The sequence below is a fragment of the Podarcis erhardii genome (assembly GCF_964252035.2).
Source record: "Podarcis erhardii genome assembly, chromosome: 5".
Lineage (NCBI taxonomy): Eukaryota > Metazoa > Chordata > Lepidosauria > Squamata > Lacertidae > Podarcis > Podarcis erhardii.
Genome location: NC_138509.1, coordinates 53,426,380 through 53,452,983, shown reverse-complemented (window position 1 = coordinate 53,452,983; position 26,604 = coordinate 53,426,380). Strand labels below are relative to the sequence as shown.

The following is a 26,604-nucleotide window of genomic DNA, read 5'->3' as shown; positions in this document are numbered from 1 at the left end:
GTTTGGAATGAGTCGTTATTTTGTAGGAGTGGCTACATTTGACCTGGGCTTGGAATATTTCTTAGCTTCATAATCAGTTAATGGCATTGGGGATGTCCAGACATTAATTTAATTTAGTATACAGTGGAACCTCTACTCAGGTATGGAATCCATTCTGGAGGTCTGTTCATGAGTTGATCCAGGTCACTGGTAGAAGCGCTGTTCTGCGCGTGCGCATTTGGCCACGGCACCATTTTGCGCATGTGCAGACGGCGGCGGCCGCTTCTGTGCACGTGCAGATAGTAGAAGCTGATTCTGCATGTGTGCGAGCCGTGGCAAACCCAGAATTTACTTCCGGGTTTGCTGCGGTCGTGAGTTGAATTGTTCACGAGTAGGGGTGGTGGTAAGTCGAGGTTCTACTGTACTGACTTCACAAGGATGAGCTGTGCAGGGACTGCCAACAAACCTGAGTATGGTTTTGACCAAACTATTTAGGTGAGACTTTGTATTTTAATATTCATTTATAAGCAACTTGGTCCAACCCTTGGGCCACATGCCACCTAGCCCTAGAGAGGGATCTTATTTTTTTAACATAGTGGCATAATTTGCCACTGAATCCAAATTCAGTTAAAAAGGCTGACCATACTGACTGACTGTCACAGGACCAAAAGACCTGGTGTAGCATTTCCAGTCATGTCCTCCAGCCCTGCAATTGACAGGTTTGTGTGCAGGCTACTAACTTTTATGGGCTTCTTTACAAGACCATGTTAACTGATGTGCATGTGCACAAGAATTCAATTTGCAGAAGAATTAGTTGTTTAAATTTTTTTTTCAAATGAAACTGAGTTAATTGGAAATATTTCATTGAACCCACAACAGAGGCTCATTTCTTTCCTACTAAAGACACGTGTACTTTTTTTTAGAAGTGTTGACAATGTGTCAAGCCATTTGTCTGTAACACTTCCTTGTATATAAACACCATTTGCTGGGGTGGATTTAATCTCCAATAGTATAGGGTATGAGCACCTCTGTAATAAAATTCAGAGAAGACAATTATTGAAAGACAGATTGAAACCAGATGGGCAAGAATGGAAATTGTGCATTCTGTATACATTCTGTCTCCAAAAATGTCAGATTAGTGTGACTGTCTCAGAAGACAGGAAAAAGAGCTACAGTGGTAGTTGATATATTATGAGCATCTATCTTTGAATATCTGGTTTGAGACTACCCAGTTATTTTTTGCAATACTTATATCAAGAATTTGTTTTTCCAGTGTAATGAATTCCTGTTTATTGAAATGAGAAGCTTTTCTTGGAAAGAAGTGTCACTGCATGCACATTAATAATTATTATTTAACAACATTTCATGCAACAGTTTGAAATATTAACACTTGTTGTAATTATCAATTGCTGTTTTAGATTTCTGTTATGAAGATTAAGTGTTTTGACTAGCATATGCTAGGAAGAGGCTCCACAGCTCTCTGCCCCTGGTGTCCCTTCTCTCTTAACTCTGTGTTGGAATTCTCACCATTTAATGTTATGGAAAGAGCTGTGGAATTGCCTAAGTGAGTTTTGGATGAGCTGCAGGGCACAAGGGGGGGCGGGGGTGGGGAGAGAGAGACCAGACATTCTGCAACCCTGCATTAGAGTTTTCATCCTGGTCAAAAATTGTGCATTTACTATAAATGAATATAGCGTTGTTATTTTTTTGTAGTATGTGAACACTTGAATAAAACAATACAGAATAATGTGTGGGAACGGTACAACACGCTTTGTAGTGGAAGATTTGTATGTTGAATGAGTGTAGTAATTTATATGCGAGTTGTGACCAAAGTAGAGTCTACCAGTGGATGGATGGCATGGTTGCTGAGGAGCAACCATATGTGAGAGCCCAGGAGTATTGAATGATTGTTTCCTGTGCTGGGAAAGCCTTCCCACAGTAGTTCATGCGCTGGTTACTTCAAGACTGGTTTACTGCAGTGCACTCTATATGAGGCTTCCCTTGCACTTGATGTGGAAGCTGCAGTTAGTGTCAAATGCTTCAGCACGATTGCTGACAGGAGTGAGGCTGTGGTAGCAAATAGCACCAGTGCTCAAATATCCGCACTGGTTGCCGATTTACTACCATCCCAGATTCAATGTGTTACTATTAGCATATAAAGCCCTTAACAATTTGGGACCGGTTTATGTACAAGATTGCCATACCCACATCCATCTGTTTGACCGCTTTGGTCTGCAGAAGTAACACTACAAAACCCGTAATACAGTGGTACTTCGGGTTACATACGCTTCAGGTTACAGATACTTCAGGTTACAGACTCCACTAACCCAGAAATAGTACCTCGGGTTAAGAACTTTGCTTCAGGATGAGAACAGAAATCGTGCTCCAGTGGCGCGGCAGCAGCGAGAGGCCCCATTAGCTAAAGTTGTGCTTCAGGTTAACAACAGTTTCAGGTTAAGAACGGACCTCCGGTACGAATTAAGTACGTAACCAGAGGTACCACTGTAACTTAATCATTTAGTGTGACAGCACTAAATGCTTAGAAAGTAGAAACAATTTTAATCTGTTTCAGTATTTTAACTTTTGTATGTTATAAGGTAAGGTTTTCTTCTTCTTCTTGATTTTCTTGTTTTATCTTTTTGTAAACTGCCCTGAAGGTTTCTTTAACAGTGAAACAATAAATTTTATGAAAATAAACTGTGTGTGTGTGTGTGTGTGTGTGTGTGTGTGTGTACACACACACACAAAAAAAGTACTTCTGTAATACATGCATGTAATGAAGTTATACTAGTATTCATCCTCATTATTAATGAGAAGCTATAATAATAAAACCTGTCTTGCCTTTCTTCTGTATTTCACTGAGAGAGAGAGAAAATCTGTGTACATATTATAGCAATGCAAACAGGTGTTCAGACAACTGAAAGTAGTAACATTTCTATAGTTAGTACTTTGTACACTAGCATGCTCCCTTTCACCATCAGTTTATTTAAGCGGAGCTCACCTTGCCCTGAAAGGAGAAGCTGTAATAATTTTTGCCAGCCAGTTTTTCCTTTCTTACTCTGGGAACAGACAGACCTTACCAGGGAGAGCAGCCACACCCATAATAAATTCCTCCTTCTCTTGTGGTGTACACACTCAGAACTGCTTTTAGTTGATCTCGGGCAAGGCAAAAAGTAAATAAACCAGACTTGGAAGTCTCCTACCCTTTCCTCTTGTACTGGTTGCTAATGGAAGGGTGAAAAAAGTTTCTCTATTTTTGGAATGAGTCCTCTAGTCAAGCTAGAAATAAAGACATTTCAACCTCTATTTGAATTATCATGAACATGTATTGCTCATCTAACAAAAGAGTCCTCAACTTTGGAATTGCTCAAAAACTGTTGGATCCATAAGGAATCAAGGAAAACTAAACTTGCTAAACAAAACTAAAAAATAAGAGTATCAGGATATACTGTTACTGTGAGAGCAGAGATGTCTGTCAAACCCTCAACCCCTGGAGTATTCTTTCAGAGATAAAGTAAATAGGGATGGGGTGTTGCTTAGACATAATGTTTTACTTTCATATTATGTGCTTGCTGATGGAAAATATTCCAAGAGATGAGGAATTAATCTCTTTTTAAAAAGCCTTTTTCATGTTCTTAGTGGTTTGGTTCAATCTTCTGCTTAACATCAAAGACTCATGTCAGACACATAGGCCATTTATTTCTAGCAATAACATCTAAAAGGCAAAGTGCAGTTCAAACATTAGACGTGGGTGCTGATGAATCAATCATCTTTTACCCCTGGCTCGATCTTTCTCTCTCCTAACTAGATGGCTAAAATGGATTGATACTTTCAACTTTTGCCTTTGTTCATTTAAAAAGAGGTTTCCCTCCCCATTCTCATGAAAGTGCTGCATTGGCATATTTGAAGTTGTAGCTGTTTTCATAGTTAGACCCATTGGGCTGCATACTTGGTCTTGCCCACTGGTGTGTCTTATACTGGTCCAGAATAATCCCTTTTCAGTTAACAAATCTGTTTTTAGTTTCTAGACTGTAAGACAATGCACAAGTGATGGGGTGCAGGTGTCTGAGGTGTCATGGGCAAGGAAAATTGAAACATATTACAGTGGTACCTCAGGTTAAGTACTTAATTCGTTCTGGAGGTCCGTACTTAACCTGAAACTGTTGTTAACCTGAAGCACCACTTTAGCTAATTGGGTCTCCTGCTGCTGCTGCACCGCCGCTGCTGCACGATTTCTGTTCTCATCCTGAAGCAAAGTTCTTAACCCGAGGTACTATTTCTGGGTTAGCAGAGTCTGTAACCTGAAGCGTATGTAACCTGAAGCATATGTAACCTGAAGCGTATGCAACCCGAGGTACTACTGTACTTTGAATCCACCCAATTTGCTATGTGAATCACAGCAAGTCCTGTTGTCTCTTCAATGCTGCAAGGGGATATTGAGGCCCTGCCTTCGGGTCATGCTTTCATTGTTGTTGTTTAGAAGGTGGGAAAGAGTTGGAATCCAAGGACATCTGGAAAGACCACAGATTCTCCACCTCTTTCTTGCAGGGTCATTGTAAACTCCGTAATAAGATAATGAACATGAAGCTTTTCATATATTTAAAATTGTAATATATATGTTGCACACTTGAGCATAAGCAGAGATAATAATATACAAATTGCTGTCCTGTTTGAACAGATTTTTCTAATTTGCATTCAGATTAAGACCAGGATCTATATTATTTGGCATTTTGGGCAAATTATACTGTATCAAGAGACAATTTGTGCTGTTATGCTAATCTGCTTAGTTGTTGGAAATCAAGTGGACATTTAATATCTAAAAATAGATTATTGGAGGTCATCAGCTTGAATGTGCATTCACATTCTCAAACTATCCCGCTATGTAAATGGAATAGTATCCTGAGAAAAGCCCTGGGAAATAGCTGCACATGTGGCTTAGTCTTGAACTGTTGATCTGTTCTCTCAGCCACTCTTCTGGAAATAGAATGTTATCACCAACATTGTCAGGTTCCTTAGGAATGTGTGAATGAATAGGATTCATCCCACCCACACAATGTTAGCACTGAGGTTAGGGTGCAAATACAAAAACTTGAAATTAGGTTTGGAATGCAATTCATCTGGAGTGGAAATAGCCATGCATTTTATTTTGTTTAGAAAGGCTTTATTTAAACCATTGTAAAACACTTCAGACCGCATTTCCATTACTACTTCCACTGAAACAAACTGAGATTATTATTTCACCATTCACTTCTGCTAAATTCCCTATCATGACTCCAGCACTTTCCCTTTTGCCCTCTTTGTGCTGGGTTCTGCTTCCAAGCACTGAGTATATGTCTGACACATATATACAGAGTATATACATGTAGATGCTGCTATACTTCTGGCAGATCTGCTGGTTGTTGCTGGAGCCCCAGCATTCCTACCTTCTTGAGCGGCCTATCCCAGAAACTGAAAATGTAGAATTTAGTGGTCATGTAGCAGACCATCTTACCATCTCTTAAAATAAAAGAACCTCAAATATTGAGAAGAATTGATTTTCTATGATGTGTTGTGCTGTGTTACAGTATAGTAAAGATGCCTGTTTATTCCTCCTTTGGACAGTCTTATGGGTTGCTTTAATACAGAGATGGTTAATTTTTTTCTATCTGAGAGCCACATTGCCCCATGTTGAACCCTCAGTGGTGGGTGGGATGAAATGTAAAAATGAGTATGGCAAAAATAAACACACAAATTTGGGGAGCTTGGAGGAACCATAAAAAACTTTGGACACCACAGCAGGGCATGCATAGGAACACTTTTTTTAGGGGGGGACCCTCAGATTCTAAAAACTTTTTTAAAAGAACAAAAATATGATAGGTACAAATCTATTGAGGAGACAGAACCTTTGTTACGTACCCCAGTTTAATACCTTGAAAATTGAGAAATTACATATCATACTTAGGACAGAAGCATTTTTTGGTGGTGAATTAGCATAAGCAGTTGCACCAATCTTTGTAGGACAAAAATTCTGTTTTCTGATGTCTTGTTATATATACATACAGTGCTTTTTTTCTTTAAAAAATGTTTAGGGGTACTCTCATTTTGACTGAAGAAAATCACCATTTTATAGTTCAAATCGGGAAAAATAAATACAGTAAACTGACAAAAGTACAAAGATTCACAAAATGTTTAGGGGTATGCATGCCCTGCATCACCCCAGAAAAATGCACTGTATATATGGGTCAGATATAAAAACTTTTTGATCTTCTACCTCTAAAAAAGCAACAGGAGGAATAGCAGTATCAGCCCCATCTTCTATAATGTTTTTATCCAATCCTTGTTTGAAATAGTAACACTGTAGAAACATTTTGGTTGTCCGTCCCCATTCCCCCCCCCTCCCGTCCCCCACCATATAGAAACTTTCACACTTTCCTCCTTCCTACTTCTTGCTAATGATATTCAAAGGCTCCTGTAATGGGAATTAGATTTTTCCCCCCTTTGGTTTTCCTGAGAGTGATCTTGTATCAGTTACAGATGCTCATTTTTGTTTTGGATTGGGAAGGTGTGCAATAATTTAACTAAAGGAAAGGAAAGGCTGTTTTTTCTACAAATTTATGTAGTTTAATACAATTTCTGGAAGAGTTAAATGAATCTCATCTAAGTCATATATTTAGTTGAGCTAATGAACTGTAAGAATTGTCATTGCTTGGCGAGAAGTCCAGTGACTTTAACAACTTACAGAATGTCTCAGGAGAATGCTTGTGGTTGCAAGAATGGAATATTCAGTTACATAATCAAGTTATTGTTCATGCCGGCTCAGCTAACTTAAAATGATGAAGAGGTCTGTTTTGCATTCAAGGAAAGGTGAACAGCTTGCAGTTATCTCACTGAACAAACTTGCGTGTAACTTCTATAACCATGCTATTTTGAAGCTAATGGAGTTCCTGGGAAGGATAATTTCTGAACTTTTGGCTCTACTTGTGAATAATGACCAGTGATAGATTAAAGGAGCAAAAGTTGCTGCAAGCTGATAAGGATGTCTCTTCTGCTACAGAAAATTTATAGTGGAAAAAAGTCTCATTAACCAAGTGTAGCCTGAAGATGAGAGTCTGGATTGAAAACTGGATCCCACCCCCCTCCACCCCCCTGCCTGAAACACAATTGTTACACAGGTTAATTAGCATTTGAGCATCTCATGATTCTTTTCTTTCTTTTACTTTATATTCTCTACTTATCTTGAGTTTGTGTAGAATTTATTATTTTCTTCTTGCATTCTTTTGATGTATATATTGAGTTAAAATGGAAAATTTCTGTTTTTTTAAATTGTGAAAGATAATAAAACTGAATAGCTTTGTAAATTTGTGCTGCTTTTGACCAGGAGAATTTTATTTCAGTTGAAAAAGTTGCAGATCACTGTGCTACCCACCTCCTTTTGTTAATATCTTTCATGTTGAGTTCCCTCCTCTCCTGCCATATCTATCACAACTTTTCCAATGTCCTGAAACCCTTACTATATGCATTCCTCCATTGTCCTCAACTGGCTACTGCAGGCAGGAGCAGGTAAACACATTAGTTGAGTCTGCCATTTTTTTGAGGCAACTAGTGCTATGTGCTCTTAGCATTGATAAATTATTGAGCTGTGTAGCACAATTCAACTTTCATCTTGCATAGGGCAGAACTGTACTAGAAATAGTTTGTATGTGCAAACCCAAGGGACCTTGCCAGAAATGCAGTTTAGGACAAGAGGCTGAAACTGATGATAAATTAGCCACAGGCAACGTATCATTTTAAAAATTCATTTATAAGATAGATTAGATATCAATAGATAGATAGGTAGATGATGATGATGATGATGATGATGATGATGATAATTTATTATTTATACCCCACCCATCTGGCTGAGTTTCCCCAGCCATTCTGGGTGGCTTCCAGTCAAGTGTTAAAAACAATACAGCATTAACTATTAAAAACTTCCCTAAACAGGGTTGCCTTCAGATGTCTTTTAACATCTGTCTTTTAACATACAGATAGATAGATAGATTCTGTATAAGGCTATTACTTTCTTGCCTCAGCTCCATCTGTTTTATAATGGGTAGTTTTTCCAAAAAGGAAGAAAAAATTCACAGAAATAGATGAAATGTCAACAGAAAAGTTTGAAGAATTATTTAGTTTAAAATATCAGTAAAAATACTGGTAGTAGTCACATCTACTTAGTTTTTTCTAAGTTAATGTAAATGAGCAAATCATCTGGCAATGGATGGCTAGACAAAAATAATTTTCTAAATCAGTATTCCTTGTTGGTTCTGAATCGCTTTTATCTCTAGATGGTAGTACCCTTCAGCTAGTATGAGAGCAGAGAAACAATTGCAGTTTGAATCTGAGCAGAGAAGAGAGTGCTAGCTGGAGCTGGCTAAAACAGAAGCATCACCTGCATTTGCTCTGCCCTTGGTAATAGTGAGCGTTTGGATCCCTCTCCTTCCTTCACCTCCTCATGCAGTGAATCTCACATGGCAGCAATGCCCATCTGGTGCACACCTTTATTTGAGCTTCATATCTACTGGTCAATCTGTTGTCAATGTAGTCTGCCGAGTTCACAGGATGTTGACAATCTAGTGCAGATATAGTATATAGAGAAAAAGAGATTGGACAATATAGCACTACTGCAAAAAAAAATGGAAACTATATCAAAGCAATTAGTAGAACAGCATAATACAATGTATAGCACCCACCTTTTAACACTATGTAGGTGGGCTGCTGATTACCAAACACTACTTGTGATGATTTGATACATTTATCGTCATGACTAATGAGCAGACTATTTGCTTTTGTAGCTGTAGCAATACTATAATAACCTGTAGGTTGTTAATTATTTTAAGGAATCTAATTTGAAAAATGAATATGCGTTGGTAAATGAATAGTTGGCCTTGAAAATTTGGTATGAATGTATTTCTCTATCCCCTTCCCAGTCATTGGGTGGCAAAACTTGGGATTTTCCATCTGTAAAATGAGAGCAATTATACTCCCTTTTAAAAGGTGGTAGCAAATGAAGATAAAGTACCTTGTCATATAAGCCATTTATACAAATGAAATTATTATTTATACAAATGTAATTACCAGTAAGACTTTCACCTCATGTTCTGCACCAAGCAAGCCACTTTTGAAATTAAGAAGATAAAACACAGAGATCTGTCTCTCAAAGAAAAAGTAATAGGTCTTTTGGTTCCTGGTAGATATGTTTGACAAAGAACAAGTGTGCCTTTTGAAACCAAAGGATTTTTTTTACAGTTAGAAGCACTTTGAATCAGCTTCCCTTTTTGACTAAACACTTGGAAAGAACTTGACAGCTGTTAAGGCAAGTAGAGTTAACTCTGAGTATTAGGTCTGAAATGAAATAACTCTGCAGTTTGTTATAATAATGTATAGTTGATTCCAAAAGTTTAGAGTAAGCAGCTAAAGAATTATCTTAAACTAATCTTAAAATCTGTTATAAAATCCTCCCATAATCTCATACATTTGTCTGTCCAGCTGCCAAAATTTTAGCCCTTAATTAGGCAAACTTCTAAGAAAGGAATGGAAACTTTGCCTGATGGTGAACTGTTGTTATTATTATTGATAAAATTTCTATATTGCCCTTCATCCGAAGATCACAGGGGAGTTTACAATATAAAAACACAAAAATACATACCATAATAATAATAACAAACAAAACAATATGCATTCCTCAGTTTAAAAGGACATAGATTATTTAATTAGCCAAAGGTGAGGGTGAAGAGTAATGTTTTTACCCAACGCCTAAAGATACGCAAGCCTTGCCAGATGGATACCATGGTTGATGGTATTGAAAGCTGCTGAGAGGTTGAGGAGAATTTACAGCAGCCGCAGATCTGAGGTCCTGGCTGATGGGATAACCACAGTTTCCCAGGAGGAGGAGGGACTGGCACATGGCAGTCACTCACTGTCTGTGCCTTGTGCTCTTTACCCTGCCTGCCCCACCATACTCCCACCGTACTGTAATCCCACCCCCCCTCCAGCTCCTCTCCTCCCAGACACATCTCCTCTCCCTCAATAAAAGCAAACAACAGTTAGAAAAGTTGTAGCAGTGGCTGCTGCAGCCAGAAGATGTAAATTGGCTATAGGTGTGGAAGTCACAGGACTACTGCTGTCACCTTCTGGTGCCAGATTGCTGGATGGTGAGAGGCTCAGCAGGTGCAAGCTGTAGGATTATGCTTTCTTTTCTGTTCACAATAGCAAGAAAAATGTAACTGGGTGTGTTAAGTCAGTCAGATTTATGCTGTTGAGCTTACTTATCCTGAAAGTAAGTATCAGTGAACTTTGTTCTCAGTAGACATGCATAGGATTGCCCTACACAGTTTAGGTAGAATAAAGGCTATACAATATTTTGTTGATCATGGCACATAGTAGAATAAATATTTAATACTGACATGAGCTGAAGGACTGTGGAAAAGAAAACACAAAGCATTTATTTTACTACTATTAAATATAAATATAAAAAATGTAGATGTTGCGCCTTTTTTTGCTTTCTTTGTAGGTGTGATAAAGTAGAAATACGTTAAACCTGATTGTTGATTCCCACCCCACACACTATGTTTTCATGTTTTATTATACCTTTATTCTGACTGGAGGTGATTTTAAGTTTCCCACTTCTTCCTCTACCCTCTCCCAGAAAACAGATGCAGTTATAAAAAACACCACCTCGTAGAATTGTAGAGTTGGAAGGGACCCCAAGGGTCACCTAGTTCAACCCCCTGTGGTGCAGGATTCTCAACTGAAACATCCAGGACAGGTGGCCATCCAACCTCTGCTTTAAAACCCTCAAGGAATGAGAGCCCACCACCTTCCAAGGGAACCATTCCACTGTTGAACAGCTCTTACTGTCAGAAAGTTCTTCCTGCTCTTGCCTCTTTAAAAACTTTCTATATGTGAAATGGTTTTCAAAAATTAAAACTTGGACAGGTTTTTAAATGTTTGAAACAATTCAAATTAACTGGAATGTGGTAATGATTTGGTGGAGTCTTTTTAAATGTTATATCCTCATATTCTGATTCCAAATTAAAATTATGCATTTGGCTTAGTTCCTAAATATACATCAATAGTGTGCTTAAGTTTCATGTTGGGGCTTTTTGCCATTGGAATATTTTATCCAGCTGAAATGTAAGGTGTTTGCTTGTTTGAATATTTAGACCCCCTTATGAGAAGGCAAAGTGGGTGAATGATGACTGGATGGAATATATTACTTTGAAATAGTCTTTCTTTTGCCAGACCTTTATTAGGCATTACAGATATAATACAGAATAGTATTAAACTAGTAATTACTGGAGATTTGAAGATAGGAATGTCCCAAACTATATAGTAACATATTCATTCCAGCACCTTGGTGACCTGGAACAAAAGCAGCAATGCCTTTTAAAGCTGTATCATAGATCAGTTAATCAATAGAAAGGGTCTTAAGTAGTTCAGGACACATACTGCAGCTGTCCAACAATCTTCTTCTTTTTACCTGACCTGATACCATAAAGGAGTAATTGCATGGTTACTTGATTTCTAGAACATTTACACTAACCATGTCCTGTACACATCTCAAAGTGTCTAAGACTCTGCATAGACTAACAGTCTAAAAAACAAGAGATACGAGGGGAGGGGAGGGCCAATGGCAGAGCAAGGAAAATGTGGTGTTAACAAGCATTAATATCTAGTCAGTGCCAGGCTTGATCTGTCTTTGCTAGTGTTTTTGCTTGCATGGCTATAGAGCAAGCACTCAAAAGCTAGAGCAAGTCCTAGAGCAAGCCACTTGCTCTACTAAACAGGAATATTCTGTTGACTTCAGTTGAGTTGATTGCATATTCTCTTCAATTATATATTTTGGAAAGTGGATTGTCTTCCTGTTTGCTTTCTAAATATTTGAACGCCTATCAAGAGATTGGGAGCAGCCCAGAGTGGCTGGGGAAACTCAGCCAGATGGGCGGGGTATAAATAAATTATTGTTGTTGTTGTTGTTGTTGTTGTTATTATTATTATTATTATTATTATTATTATTATTATATTGTTGTGAAACTTGGCACAATGGTTTCCGAGTAGGGTAACAGTCTTTGTTGTCATTTGGACACTGGGTGCCATTTTTAGGCACAATGGTTCCTGAGGTTGGGATGGGGGTCACTGTTTGGACACCATATGCCATTTTGAATAAACATGGCAAACTGAAACATGACATTGGTGTGACCATGCAATTTTTGGTGTGTTGGGTCCAAACTCACAAAACTATCCATTAAAAACCCCCACAATTATTACTTTTTTACTAAAAAGTAAGCACTGGACGCTCCTCACTAGTATCCTGTATGTGAGCTAAGACAGAATTGTTTGGACCGAAGCAAGGAAATGTAGCTGTGGCCCATTTAAATGATAAATTACAACACGATAAACTTTGTTTTTAAAGTGAAAATGTGTCATAAGAATTATCATGCAAGTCTCTCCTGTGTTAACTTTTCATTTCCATCAAGATGCTTGAGACTCATCTGGCTGTTGAGAATTTTTGTAAAATTATTTTATACTTCTTGCATTCTATGTGCTTAAGGCTTTGGCAATATTTGGGGATGGAAGAATTGTTGCGTTATTGTCAGTTGTTTCCAATGAGGAAATCACTGCTTGGTAAAGCTGTTTGCATTCCTGTGGCCTGTGGTATAAGGAAATATCATGCTATAAAAATTCCCAATTATTTCCCTAAGGATCTCTTTTCTAAATCCTTTGATGCCTTGGGGGTGGGAGTTGGAAGTGAAATAGAAAACACAGAAATCTAGTTTCTAAGCCATTAGTATGCAACCTCAAGCTTTGTTAACATATTCTAGTTTTATCTTTATTTTTATAACCCAAGGTCATGAATTGTACCAGAGATGCTTCCCTTAATTTCATCAAACATTATAAGCTAATAACTGTGAGAGAATATTTTTTTTTTGCTTCAGAAAAAAGCATGCTGTGCAACTTTGAACGTACTGCACTGTAACTCCTTTGATACATGGTTACTTTTGTATGTTAGAGGCAGTGAGAACACTGTGTCCAGTTCGGGGCACCACAATTTAAGAAGCATATTGAAAGCTTGTGGTGTGCAGAGGAGGGTGATCAAGATGATAAAGGGTCTGGAAACCAAGTCTTATGGGGAACTGTTAAGGGAATTGAGTATGTTTAGCTTGGTAAAGAGGAGACTGAGAGAAGATATGAAAGCAATCTTCAAATTCTAAATGGTGGTCGCTTATGGAGCAAGGTTGCTTTCTCCTGCTCCGTGGCTAGGACCCAAACCAGGGGCTTCACATTACAAGGAAGGGGGTTCTGACTAAATATCAGGAATAACTTTCTGACAGTCTGATATTGCAAAACAGCAGTAAGATTGAGACAGCAGATTATGGTTTGTATTCTCATTCCATAATGGGCTTAGGAGATGGAAAGACTTCTCCCTTCCATAGGGAGTCTACACAATTTTTGCTGTTCTTTTCCTGATAATGGTGTTAAGAAAAAATGAATCAAAGATAGTGCCCAGATTCCCCGTACCATTCTCTGGCGGCAAATTTGGGTATTTCTGGATATTTGTAAGGCACATAAGTCTTCAAAAATTGGTGCATTCATTCTGTTTTGTAGTGAAATAAATCCATCATCACACTATGTCAAGTGTTCCATCAGAGCAAGCATTTCAGTCAGACCGCTGGCAGCTTGATCCACCCTCCTCTTGTGTACTGTTCTGGGGAATCTCCTGAACCCCACCACCACCACCAATTTCAGGGGCATGCAGGGGAAAGTCCTTTTGCGCAAGTCCTTGTGTGGGCATCCACTGACAGGACTCATTAGTTGGATCCCAGCCAATGTCATTTTTAATTTTTAAAGCTTAAATCAGTACAGGTGGCAGCAGAGATTTTATTTCGGGTTGCTTCATGGTAATTGCTATTTCCCTCTACGCTGTATCGTTCTGTGACGGGAGCGGGGAGGACTGCGAGTGGGGGTGGGCATAATTTTCCACAGAATGTGTCAGAATGAATGCTATGGCCAGGATGTTTTGTGGTGGTAAATGGCGGCCACCAGGACGAAGCCTGCAAAAGTACTGTTCTCTGCATGTGCTATAAAATGGATGGGAGGGGTTGGACTTTGCTTCTCTTTGGACCGGCCATTTGCAGAAACCGTACAAACCTGTTGTGCTGCTTCTGCCTTCTGCAAAGTCAGAATGGTGAGAGAGTCGACTGTTTCCTCCTCAGGGTTCTTTGCAGTTTATGAAAAACTTCAGGAGGAGAGGAGATTACTGTCTTGGTGTCCTGCTAATTTGATTTGAGAAGTATTGGCAATTAGAACTTGATGGCAAACTGATTTTACGGTGCTTTTTGAATGTCCAGTTAGGCACTAGCTAACCTTACTTTCTAAGAGCAATTTTGATTTGTAATCAAGGATTCGTAAAAAACAAGCTTCATATAAACATTGGCTAGAATCCATTATATTGTTAAATGTGCTGAAGTCCTTTTGATTTCAGTTGTCCATCCCTGCTGCAGCCAGTTTTGAGGAACCAGAGAAGTTGAGTTCACTTTTCTGAATACCTGGTTGGTTGTTTTTTTTAAAAAAAAATAAGTCAACAAATACAGTGTGTTTGAGTGGCTGTATTTGCTCATGTAAAGTTATACAGAAATTTACAATCTGTGCAAGTTCTGTCTGGAGCTGACATGCTTTGCTTTATTTTTGTTTGCAGGTCAGAAGGGAGAGAGAACTGTGAAAATAACATCCAGGTAACAAATGTGATTTTGTGGAAATTAATAGCAAGAAAATGAGTGTTTATTTTTTTAATGGATGATTAAGAATAAGATTATACCATTAACAAAGATTGTTAGTACTTCTGAAAATTATTGGTGAATTTAACACCAACTCTATATGGATATTGGGGGGGGGGTTCCATAATTTATTAAGTTTTCAATTTTACATTTCAAAAAAACATTTGGAAACTTTAAAAGATCCAATGACTTCCATTCTTCTCCTTCCACGGTTCATTCTTCATATCATACATTCCTGCATATTTTACTATAACCATTCAAATCAGTTTTCCACTTTTACATCAATCAAATATTATTTACAGTGTTTAATTTATCTTAATGCTGCCAGCGTACAGTTATTTTCCATATATACAATAAACGTTTTCCACTCTTCTTTAAATATATGTTCCTCTTGCTCTCACACTATTGCTCTTCTCCAAAGCTTTTAATTTTTCTAATGCTTTGGGAACACTCTCCAGAGGTTGTTCTAATGTCAACAACACATCTTCAGCAAATGCCCTTAATTTATAGATTCTACATCCCACCTCAATACCTTTAATTTCCCTATTTCACTTTATATTCTGAAGCAATATTTCAAACTCATAATAAACAGTGGAGATGGGGACAGCCTTGTCTCATTCCTTTTTCTACTTAGCATTGGTCTGAAAGAATGTTGTTTACTAATATATTTGCAGATTGATCAGTATAGATTGCTTTAACTCCTGCTAGGAAAGACTTACCTGTTTCCATTTTCTCTAAAACCTTAATCATAAATGATCATGAACTATTGTCAAAAGCTTTCTCTGCATCTAGAAAGATTTAACACAGCCTGTTTCTTACTTCTAGGTACTTTATTAAATTGATTACATTTCTTACATTGTCTTTCATTTGTCAGCCTGGTAAAAACCTGGCCTGGAATCTGCGGACTGACTTAGTCACATGTCGTTTTCAGTCTAATAGCCAGGATTGTAGCAAATAGTTTATAGTCAGAGTTCAATAATGAAATAGGTCTGTAATTTTTAGTCTATGTTAAATCACTGTATTGTTTTGGGATCAGAGTAATGAATGCGTCTTTCCTTGAAGCTGGTACTCCCATCACCAGAATTCTGTTAATGGTGTCCTTAAGTGGTTCTATAAGTGCATCCTGAAACTTTTTATAATAAATTGCAGTAAGTCCATCTGGCTCCAGTGCTTTTCCCATCCCATATGGATATTGTTAACATAATTGACATTGCTGCTATTTTTTATTTTTGCTATACCTTATTTATCTCTGTCTATTTACCCAAGCACAGTAACTCAGCAGAACAGATAACTAACTGTTGATATTGCTGCCTCTTCTCTTCTCTTCTCTGCACCCCTTTCTACTAACCATCTGTCACTAGACGTTGTGTGTCTACAAATTTTAAAACTTCTGGGCAGTTAATAAAACAGTTCATAATGCATAAGCAGCTGAACCAATGGCTGGGGTAGTGGTGTATGAATTTCAGTCAACTGCATAGGTTGTTTTTTGTTGTCAAATTTTAGCTGATGATTTGCCAGAAAAGCAAATCAGGTATACCCTACCTGATTGTTGGGGGTGGGTGGGAATTATTATTCTCTTTCTTACATAAATTATCTCATTTGGTTCTGCATGACCTTGGCTTTGCCCTAGTCAAAGGGTGAGCAACCTACTTTCTCTTTAGGATTACTTTCCCTCGGGGTAATCTGTCAGAGGCTGAGTGTAGACTGAATTCAGTCAAATTTACTATTTGCAGAACTCTCCAGTTCACCTGGGTAAAATCTGTTCGTGCATATGACTTGTCCCAGCTATGCAGCAGTTTGTCAGTTGTCCATAACACTTTCTCTCCAGCTGTCATGGCTCATTCCCTAAAAAGATTTCAAAGGCGAATTTCCCATATCCCAAAGGAAGAGGAATTTGATGGGAATTGTCACCCTGGAACTGAAACTGATAAGTAACACACAACTGTCTCCAAACAGCAAATGGTTATTTTCTTCCGCCCGTCAATTTATCTGAACCTAGCAAGCCAGTGTGGAAGGAGGCAATCTGAGAATTATCCCCCCACCTGCATGACTACAGAAGTCTTCATATACATGACAAGTATCCAGGGAGATTTGTTTGAATTAATGTTCCTCGAATGTTGAGTCAGGGCTTGTCATTTGGTTTCCACAACCTTGGTTGAGCTTGTTAGCCAAAAAAATCACAGCAAATATTAAGGGCAGTAAAACCCAAATATCTAGTAAGATTTCACTTTAGATCAGAAGTTGGAACACTTAGCTTCTGAACAAAAATAAAATTCTGTAGCTGAGCACAACACATTTTCAACACAATTGTCTGTGTAGGAAACAGCATATATCCTGTGTGAACATCCTTATGTGTCACTGGTGCATTTGTGTATGTGTCTTTTACAGTATGAACACAGGCTCTGCATAGTTTGTGCACATGGAAAACTGCATGCCATTATGTGCTTGAACCTGAGGTCTGTTTTAGAAATGTGTAATATGTGAAGTGGCAACTAGGAAAATGATTTGGAGCCCCTGGTCTGTGTGCTGTCCGTAGTTTAGATATTACTTGTCTCCATTTATGCCTATCCAATAAGACCACCATCTTAAATCCTTCTCTGATGCCACCACAGGTGAGATGTAGCAAAAGATTATCACAGAGGACCTTTTCAGTGGTGCCCCCTGCATCTTTAAAACCATGTCCCCAGAGTAGCTTGAACTTCGTATCATTTTGGCACAAGACAGAAATCATTTTATTTCTCTCACGCTTTTAAATCTGTTAAGGTCCAATCTAGTTTTTAAATCTCTGCCAAATGATTATATGCTCCTAATTCATGTTAATATTGGTTCTGTTTGATGTATGTCTTTTAAATTGTCTGGCATTTTGATTTGCAAGCTGCCCTGTGAATTTTTGCTAGCGTGGGAATATAAACACTTAGAATGAATAAATAAACACAGGGCCAGCACTTCCACGAGCCAAGCTGAGACAATTGTCTCTGGAAGCGTGGACAGTGAATTGGTGTCCTCCGGGCTCTCTGCTTGCTGGCTTGCTTGCGGGCCACTCACCCAGTGAGGCTCCAGTGAGCTCTTCCACCTTCTCCTCTCTCTTGCCTAGCTCTGTTTTTAAACTTGTAACTAACTAGATTTACACAGAATGTCCAGCGCCTGCAGCAAAGTGGTGGCAGCACAGGGGTTCCTGGCCAACGTATTCAGAAGACTGGGCTCTGAGGGACAATCCACTTGGCATTTCCTCTGAGCAAGGTAGAGAGGGGAAAGAGAGAGACCACCAGTGCTGCTGCCACTAATGCATTGTTAAAACAAAAAGGAAATGAGAAAAGTGGAAGGGGATTAGCATGGGCAAGAGGAGTGTGAGGAAGAGGAGGAGCAGGAACTAGGCCTAAATAAACCAGCAATTCAGATACACAGGGATGTTAATGGTACTTTTTGGAACATCCAGGAAGGAACAGAATGGAATCAGGTTGAAGTATTAATGCTATCTTAAAGCAGGAACTACTGGTCCTCTTAAGCAAAGGATGAGGATTCTGGCTCTCCAGATATTGTTGGACCAGCTGTCATTATCCCTGACCATTGACTATCTTGGCTAGGGCTAATAGAAGTCGCAATCTAACATTTTGTTCTTCATTCTGATCTTAGGCAAATTTTATCAGAACTGCAAAGGACATTGCTGAACATGTAGACAAAAAGTTGGAAATGTGTTAATGTGCTCAAAATTGTGATGTGCTATCTTAAAGAGGTCTGGGAATCAGAATCTGTTGTATGTGGAACTCAGTTTATGATTAAGAGGTAGAACTTAAGTACCTTCAAGTGAAGTGAAAGAATCTTCAGATAAGTTCTGTTTTCCATTGGATGGTTTTTTGCCTAATTGTGTGTCTGGGTTGCCTTCTTTTGAGTCTTCTAAATCTTTCATCAAATCCCAGTCAGAAATCTTATGGCCCTCTCTTGACAGATATACATTAGAGATTTTTAGAACTGATTCTGTGATGTGTGGGATCTTGAATTATTACTTGTGAATAGCAATGGTATTTTTTTTCTCCTATATTGTTGGTTTGCTTTGATATCCTACCCTGCCACCAGCAGTCTCAAAACAACACACATCGTTCTCTGTGCTCTGTCTGTTTGTTCTCATAACAATCCTATTATATAATGACAGGTCCAAGATCACCCAGGGAACATCATGGCAGAATAGGGATCAGAACCCAAATCTCCCCAGTACTAGTCCAACACTCTTAAGTATCATACTGTCCCAAGGTGTGCTTGCTGTATATTTGCTATAGTTATGTATGATTCCTATGATTTGCTTTACTTTACTTCAGATACCACAGTAAAAACAGGATGTGCTAATGGTGTTATCTACTCTGGAAAGGAAAGAAGTACTGTTTTCACTGTAGCTTCTTTTTTCCTGTAACTTCTTTTTCCTGTTGATCACAGGAAACTCTTTAGTAAGATAGTCCCTCTTTTGCCTGAGTGTTCACAACTGTGCGCTGTAACATGCAATGAAATGGCTTTGTGTCTCTTCTCTCTCTTTCCCAGCCACTCTTCATTGCTGATTGTGCTAATATATCAAACTATAGTTTTTACTAAAATGATGACATATTGGAATGCTGCCCAGATGCTAGTGCAAACAATATGTGAATATTATCTTCAAGCAACGTGGTAGTTCCCAGTTAAAAATTAACTTAAGAAGGAGTGTGAATTCATGACATTTGTAGATTAAAATAGTGTTTACTTGCATCCTGTACAGTAATGACCTTAACACTCCATCTGAACAAATTAAATTAAAGTTTTGGAAATGATGAAAGCCAGCAGTGCTTTATCAGTGCTCACATACCGTTGTTGTTCTTGCTGCTGCTGCAAACCAGGAGGTAGAGGGGGAATGTTAGTGCAGTGCAGCCCCTCTACCTCCTCTTAAGCAGTAACAGACTGGTGACTGGGAGTGGCCGCCGAGACCATATAACACCGGTCTTGAAAAACCTACATTGGCTCCCAGTACATTTCTGAGCACAATTCAAAGTGTTGGTGCTGACCTTTAAAGCCCTAAACTGCCTCGGTCCAGTATACCTGAAGGAGCATCTCCACCCCCATCGTTCTACCCGGACACTGAGGTCTAGCACCGAGGGCCTTCTGGCGGTTCCCTCACTGCGAGAAGCCAAGTTACAGGGAACCAGGCAGAGGGCCTTCTCAGTAGTGGCGCCATCCCTGTGGAATGCCCTTCCACCAGATGTCAAAGAGAACAACAACTGCCAGACTTTGGGAGTGTACAAAGCGCTGGTGTTAACTTGGGTCCACCTGCTGTGTGCTTGCTTCTGCACTTTTAAAAAAACTTGTTTCCATTCTTCAAAATAATAGGTAGGCACTTATAACAGAAAATAGAGCGAGAAATATTCACAGCAGAATCCCTTAGCGTATCAAACTTCAGTTCTGTTGTCTGTTTTTAATCCATTTTGTTGGAGAAGGTATTTGTTTTCAAATCTGTCCTGAGCTTTTATAATGGGGCAGGCTAAAAATCCATATAAATCCTAATACCAGTAAAATGAGGATTTTCCATTTTCAGTTAGCATAGAAAAGCTAACTCAAGTCAGCTGAACAAGAACGTTGGCAGAGTAACACTATTAGGACTCTTCTATAAAGATAGGTTTGTTTTTGTCTCAACCTATATACCATCTCTGTTGTGTTACGTTCATTATTCCAAAAATCTTTTGTATTCCATTTTTGACTAACATAGCTTAAACCTATGTTTTAAAGGAAGACATATAGGACTACATAATGCAAGGTGGGACTAAAATAAAGAAATACATAGCTACTGCCCTCAACTGTGTTTGCATAACTTTAGTGTCACATTTTGGTTTTCCTGCACCAGAATATGAACTTTTTGACACAGATTCAAATTGTCAACATCCTTGTCCATGAGGCTTACTATGAGCCAGCTTGCAAAATTTAATTAGGTTAATCTACATTTGTTTGATGACAAATATACCAAATTGACTCTTAACTCTTAACTGACTCTTAACTCCACACAACTTTGTACAATCTTATTACCTCACAAGTATCTAAATAGGGAGTTTCCTAAAGATACTTTCTGGGCAGATTAATGAATTTGCCTAGAAAGTATCTTAAGGAATACCTTTTGAAAACAAATCTTGTGTTTTAAAATATATCAAGTAGCTGTTATTTTACTTACAGCGTCTGCAGAGTGTTAAAATGCTCTTCCTTATCTGCCCAATGGTCCCTCCTCTTTCCAGTACCATACGCAAGCATGAAGGCCGTTTTCTGGCAGCAGATAAATTTCCATATCGCTTTCCCTGTGAGATTCCTGGGCTATGAGATAAAGTGGTTTCATACAACACAAAAAGGAGAAGGTTAATGTAAAGTTCTGATTGCACTTATGGGTAAGAAAAACTTGGCTATGGCTTTTAAAATAAATTATGCAGGAGTGAGTTCTGGTGGGAGTTGAAATGTTGCTGTTTTTCTCCTCTCTCCCCCAACATGGATAGTGTTTTCCAGTTCAGTTCTAGGGGCCTCATTTAAGGTAAGCATCACAATCTGTTCTTTCCCTTGCACGTTCAGTTGTAGGGTGGTTCAGGTTTAAGAGAATTGCATGTTTAGTTTCTGAGACATGTTTTTTTCTGAACCTTTTCATGAAAACTTTCTTTAGTTTTGCAAGTGACCAGGGTGGGGTGGGGAGTTATATTTTGCTGTCATACAAGAATTCTCAAATTAGGTTTGAAATAAACCAGAATAAAGGGTTGTAAGAAAATATTCACCCTAATGTCGCAGCACTTGCCTCCTGCTTTGCTATCTTAGAAGGAACCAACTCAGACAAACTTAAAACAATAGGTTCTCTCTTGTTTTTATAAACTTGTTGGAACGTTGAAATGAAAAGTAACTGTTGGGAAACAAACTTTTATCCCACAAGCCTTCACTTTTTAACCAGCAGAGTTGTAAATCGTCAATGGATATCATTTTTGTCCTTCGCAACATTTTGATATACTTTTATTGCAAACATATCTATTGCAAACATATTCCAAAAAGAGACTGTATAAATATATTCTCAAGCAATTTTATCAACCTCATTGTGCAGTTTTAATAACATGAGGATTTGAAATATGCATGTGGCTTTAAAAAAATGATATCTTATTAAGAACTTTATTATTTGTGCTAGTGAAGTATATTGGCATGCCAGCTGAAACTGATGTCATTTTTGTAAGCTTTATTCTTTAGATTTAGTCACTGCTGGATGCCTCACAGTTGCTGAGGTTTTTCCTCTGAAAAGTTGCAATTTTTTTCATCCCATTTCCTTTCTGTTCTGGTTTCATGCTGTCTATATCAGAGTTTGGAAATAAATTAAGCTGAATGGATAGTGAAACCTTGGGTGCACCACTAAGTGTTTTATATATGGCATTATTTTTATTGCTTTTGCACATGTAATTGTTTTAATTGTTGACATTTTTATTGTGAAATCTCTGAGATATTTTATTGAAAGTGATTCATAAATTGAATCAAATAAATAAACAACCATTTTGGGGCACAGTGCTTCTGATCCAGTATTGGTCAGTTTATTTGCCTTTATAAACACATTTTGACTAGCTGCTCAGGCAAGACCTGTCCACCTATTTATTATTTCCTTTTTTCCAAAATTGTGTACCCTTACCTGTTACCATTTTTAAAAGGAGAGCAAACATTCCATCTGCATTTGCAGCTGATGTGTAGGTATGTGCACATTTCTTGTAATACCCTTGTGGTCACTGAAAAAAGGGTCAAAATGTTAGATGAACTAGTTTCATGTTGTAAAAGAATGACAGTATGTATTTTGAGTGTTTTTATGGCAATAAACTTAGGCTTAACTAAAGATCTCAGTGATTCCAGGTTAGTGTAATGAGTGGGTAACTGTTTAGGAATAATAGCCCTGTACTACTTTTGACGCTGGTGGTGCTGTGGGTTAAACCACAGAGCCTAGGACTTGCCGATCAGAAGATTGGCAGTTCGAATCCCTGCGGCGGGGTGAGCTCCCGTTGCTCGGTTCCTGCTCCTGCCAACCTAGCAGTTTGAAAGCATGTCAAGGTACAAGTAGATAAATAGGTACCGCTCTGGCGGGAAGGTAAATGGCATTTCTGTGAGCTGCTCTGGTTCGCCAGAAGCGGCTTAGTCTTGCTGGCCACATGACCCGGAAGCTATACGCCAGCTCCCTCAGCCAATAAAGCGAGATGAGCGCCGCAGCCCCAGAGTCAGCCACGACTGGACCTAATGGTCAGTGGTCCCTTTACCTTTACCTTTACTTTTGAATAGCTCACTATGCTCATGTTTGTCTTCAATATGATCCCAAACCCTTACTCATGGCCTCCCATTCTAGAATAACTCATAATGACTCCAGAGCTACTGTTTTATCCTGACACTCTTAACCATTTCAACATATCTTATTTCTTTTCCTATAGCTCATCCTTCCCACCTCTCTCCTCTCTAAAGTTTGTGTAAAGTGTGTCTTGTCAAGTTTAGTAAACTCTTAGTAAGCCCATAGAAAATTTGTGTGTTAGGATTCTTGGTCAGTGGACTATTATTGCAGACTATTACTTGAACCTATGACATTTATGCTATGGAGTCCTACAGAGCTCAGTGTTATACCCCATGTTGTTCAACATTTTTACTGTGTAATGATGCTGGGAGCTGTCACTTAGTGATTTAGTCTGCAGGGATATTAGAACCAACATCAACTGTGATTTCAGCACAGGGTCTCTCTCTCTTTACAGCAGTAATGGGAATGAGCAAAGTGGCTTTGAGCTTCATATTATAAGATTATGGATTTAAACCATTTTGCATATACATACAAAAACAAAACTATGTAGACAAAATATGAAACAACTTGTCTGTTCCATTAGCTCAGATACATCAAACACAAATTATATAATGTGCACTAAGTAAAGTGGAAGATATCCTGAGTAGGAAGCAGCTGCATACCCTGCTATAATTCAACAAGAGACTCCACACCAATAGCTCCAATGGCCCATATCAAACTAATAGCATGGCTCTCCAGTGTGGAGAGACTCAACTCACACCACTGAATTAATTTCACTGCCTTAATTTGCTAATAATGTCAAGACCCCATCTCTCTCCCTATCCTCTTGGGGAGTATGTTAATGGATAACTGCCAGACCTTCATTGTTTTGTCAACGTGAATCCATACCTAAGGAAGTTCACTACTGCTTGCATGTACAGAGAAAACTTGTGTATATTTAGGTTCCCAGAGTCCAGTGTGAATTAGCAGGCTGCAGATAGGAATTTCTTAAGGAAAACAAGATAACAGTCTAGGAAATTGATCTGAGTAAGCCTTCTGCTGCTGAGTCAGCAGTAGTTAGTGTTAAGAAATGGATCAGCTATAAAATGTGCATCTCTCATATCTTCCTTAAAAGTCAGAAAGCATTTGCAGTTGTTTCTGTTTTAAAGACCACCTGTTCCCACATGAAAATGCCCAGAAGTTGAGGTCTTCATCTGAGACCTTTAGAATTAAGATGGGTAGTGACCAGAGCCTTTTCAATTGTGCCACCCTGTCTTTGCAATACATTTCCCACGGAGGTTCATCTGGCACCGATCTAAAGTCTTTTTTGGCAACAGGTGGATATCTTTTTCTTTTCACAGGCCTTTTGATCCTAGTGTTTCAGCTTGGTTTTTTAAACTGAGTTTGATACTGGTTTTGGCTTGGTATATAAGTATGCAATTACACTGTTTTAATAGTTAATTTATTGTGTTTCTATTTTGTATCTTTTCGATTGTTAGTTACCCTTGAGGCCTTTCAGGCTGAAGAGATTCCGAGCAAATAAATATTAATAGCAGGGATTCGGAGGTGCAGGAGGGGAGGAATCTCAATCCTACAGAAAGTACTTAGAAGTTACAAGCTGTGCGCACATGCAGTGATAAGCCATGCTGCCTAATTGCTCCTGCTTTGCTCTCCCCCCAGCACTAAGCAGGAAGCCTTGGCGTTCCATTTCATCCAAACCCAGGGGTCATGGTTTGTTGCTTCCCAACAAGCCAAAAATCAGCATGCCAACAAACCATTGATTAAGGCTGGCTAGTGATTGTGTCTTATTAGTTTAGTGGTAATGGGAAGCCACTCACACCAGGGGAGGAGTGAAGTGCAGGCAATTGGGTACAGGGATGTTGCTCATTCAAAATAAACTACAATAGAGCCCCAAAGTCCAGCTTATTGTTATGTGCAAACATGACTAATGTTTCTTCTGAAATATTAGAAACTTTTAACACCTAAAGTAGGGTGATGAATGCAGCTTCCTGCTTTGATGTACACTTCAGAAAGGCAATTAGCAGCCGCAAGAAGAATACTGAAATCCATTATCTATTCTAGAGAAGAGATACCATTAATCAGAACGATCAGTTTGCACAGCTATTTAAAGGTTTGTGTTCGTACTGACAAGGGACATATGTATTAAACAGCTAGCTGTTCTGTTACTAAGGTAAAACATATATGTATCTCTGCATATTCATCAACACAGGACTTTCCTTCAAATATCTGGGGTTTTAAATCAGGTGCACCTGATCGTGTGAAGTGGCCACTATTATTTCTTATATATTGCACCTTTCTCAAAAGGATTAAACATATCAATACTAAAACAATTCACTGAAAGCTTTTAAAAACAGTTTAAAACTCCTTGAGTGCTAACCAAATACCTTCCTTAGAACACTAACCACAAACACCTCTTGATTGTGAGTTGATCCCATATTTCTTCCTCACTTAAGTACTACGTAACATTGGCATCGACAGACACCTGTACTATTTAAATATACAAAGCATGTGTATTGCATTGCTCTGTGATTCATTTTGGCATAGGTCTGGCATGTGCTGTAGTATTTGTTTGTGCTAATTTGAGCTGGCAAGATACCAGAAGCATTTTTTCACCTAAGAGAGAGTGCAGAAGGCAGCACCTCATCTTCAGAGTTTGTATAACCAAAATCAGATATGGTGTTGTTTAATCTGAGTATATTTAGGGCATGATTGATTGACTATGAATAATTGAAGTTCAGGAGCATATGAACTGGACAGTACACTGCCTTTGAACAACTGTATGCATGGGTTTATTTTACCAGTAATCATTAACTGAAGGTTAGTACATGAGCTACGTGGGATAGCAATCTGAGCGGGGGCATGTTAAATGCATGTTCTTGTAAGATGCAATGCATGTGAGAAATTGTGGGCTGAATGGCTGCCTGCAGCTACTAGGGGGTGGTGCACTATTTGGTAAAATGCACACACTTTGCTTTACCTGTTTTTCTGGATAAGCTTCTGCTTTTATGTCACAGTGTAGGGATACAGAATGTGGAAAGCTCCTGTAGTTAGTTATATGTTCAGCATACCACTGAGAACTAAAATTTACCTTGTGTTTTTCCTGACCAGGTATGTTGCGCTGTTCAAAGTAGTTTCATGAAACCAGCTAGCACAAGTAATAGTGTGTGCCATTGATTCTGTTTGTTTGGCAAGCACCTCCTAAAATACATAATGCCTTGGATGACTTTAACATGCCACAAAAGATAGAGCCCTAAGAATGTTTCACCTTTCTTTTGCCAGTAAAGCACAACTGCGTCCACTCTGGGTACTTAATCTGACTGAGCTGGCAGTTGTCCATTGTTATCAAGAGAGTGGGGGAAGGGAGGGGATAGAATAACTTGATCCTCTTAGTCGAGATATGTAACACACGCTGCAGACAGCCTGATCTGGATTTTATTTCTTCATCTCTATGTGATCCAGTATGCATTCCTAACATGTTACAAACAGTTTGTGTCTCTGAAAGCACAAGATCAGTTTTCAGTGGCAACAGCCCCTAAAGGAAACAGA

The 26,604-nt window shown here is 38.7% G+C and overlaps 1 protein-coding gene across 8 annotated transcripts in view; it reads left to right on the top strand.

Annotated features, from left to right (window-relative positions):
* The window catches only part of ADD3 (adducin 3), a 98,238-nt gene that overhangs the window by 22,604 nt on the left and 49,030 nt on the right, over window positions 1-26,604 (top strand). For 5 of the 8 annotated variants that reach the window (XM_081863417.1, XM_081863419.1, XM_081863416.1 and 2 more), the window contains one exon: window positions 14,693-14,729. The gene's annotated coding sequence lies outside the window, so the exon portion shown is untranslated. Of the gene's footprint in view, window positions 1-14,692; window positions 14,730-21,272; window positions 21,298-26,604 lie in introns of all 8 variants that reach the window. The other 3 variants (XM_081863420.1, XM_081863422.1, XM_081863421.1) reach the window with 1 other exon arrangement.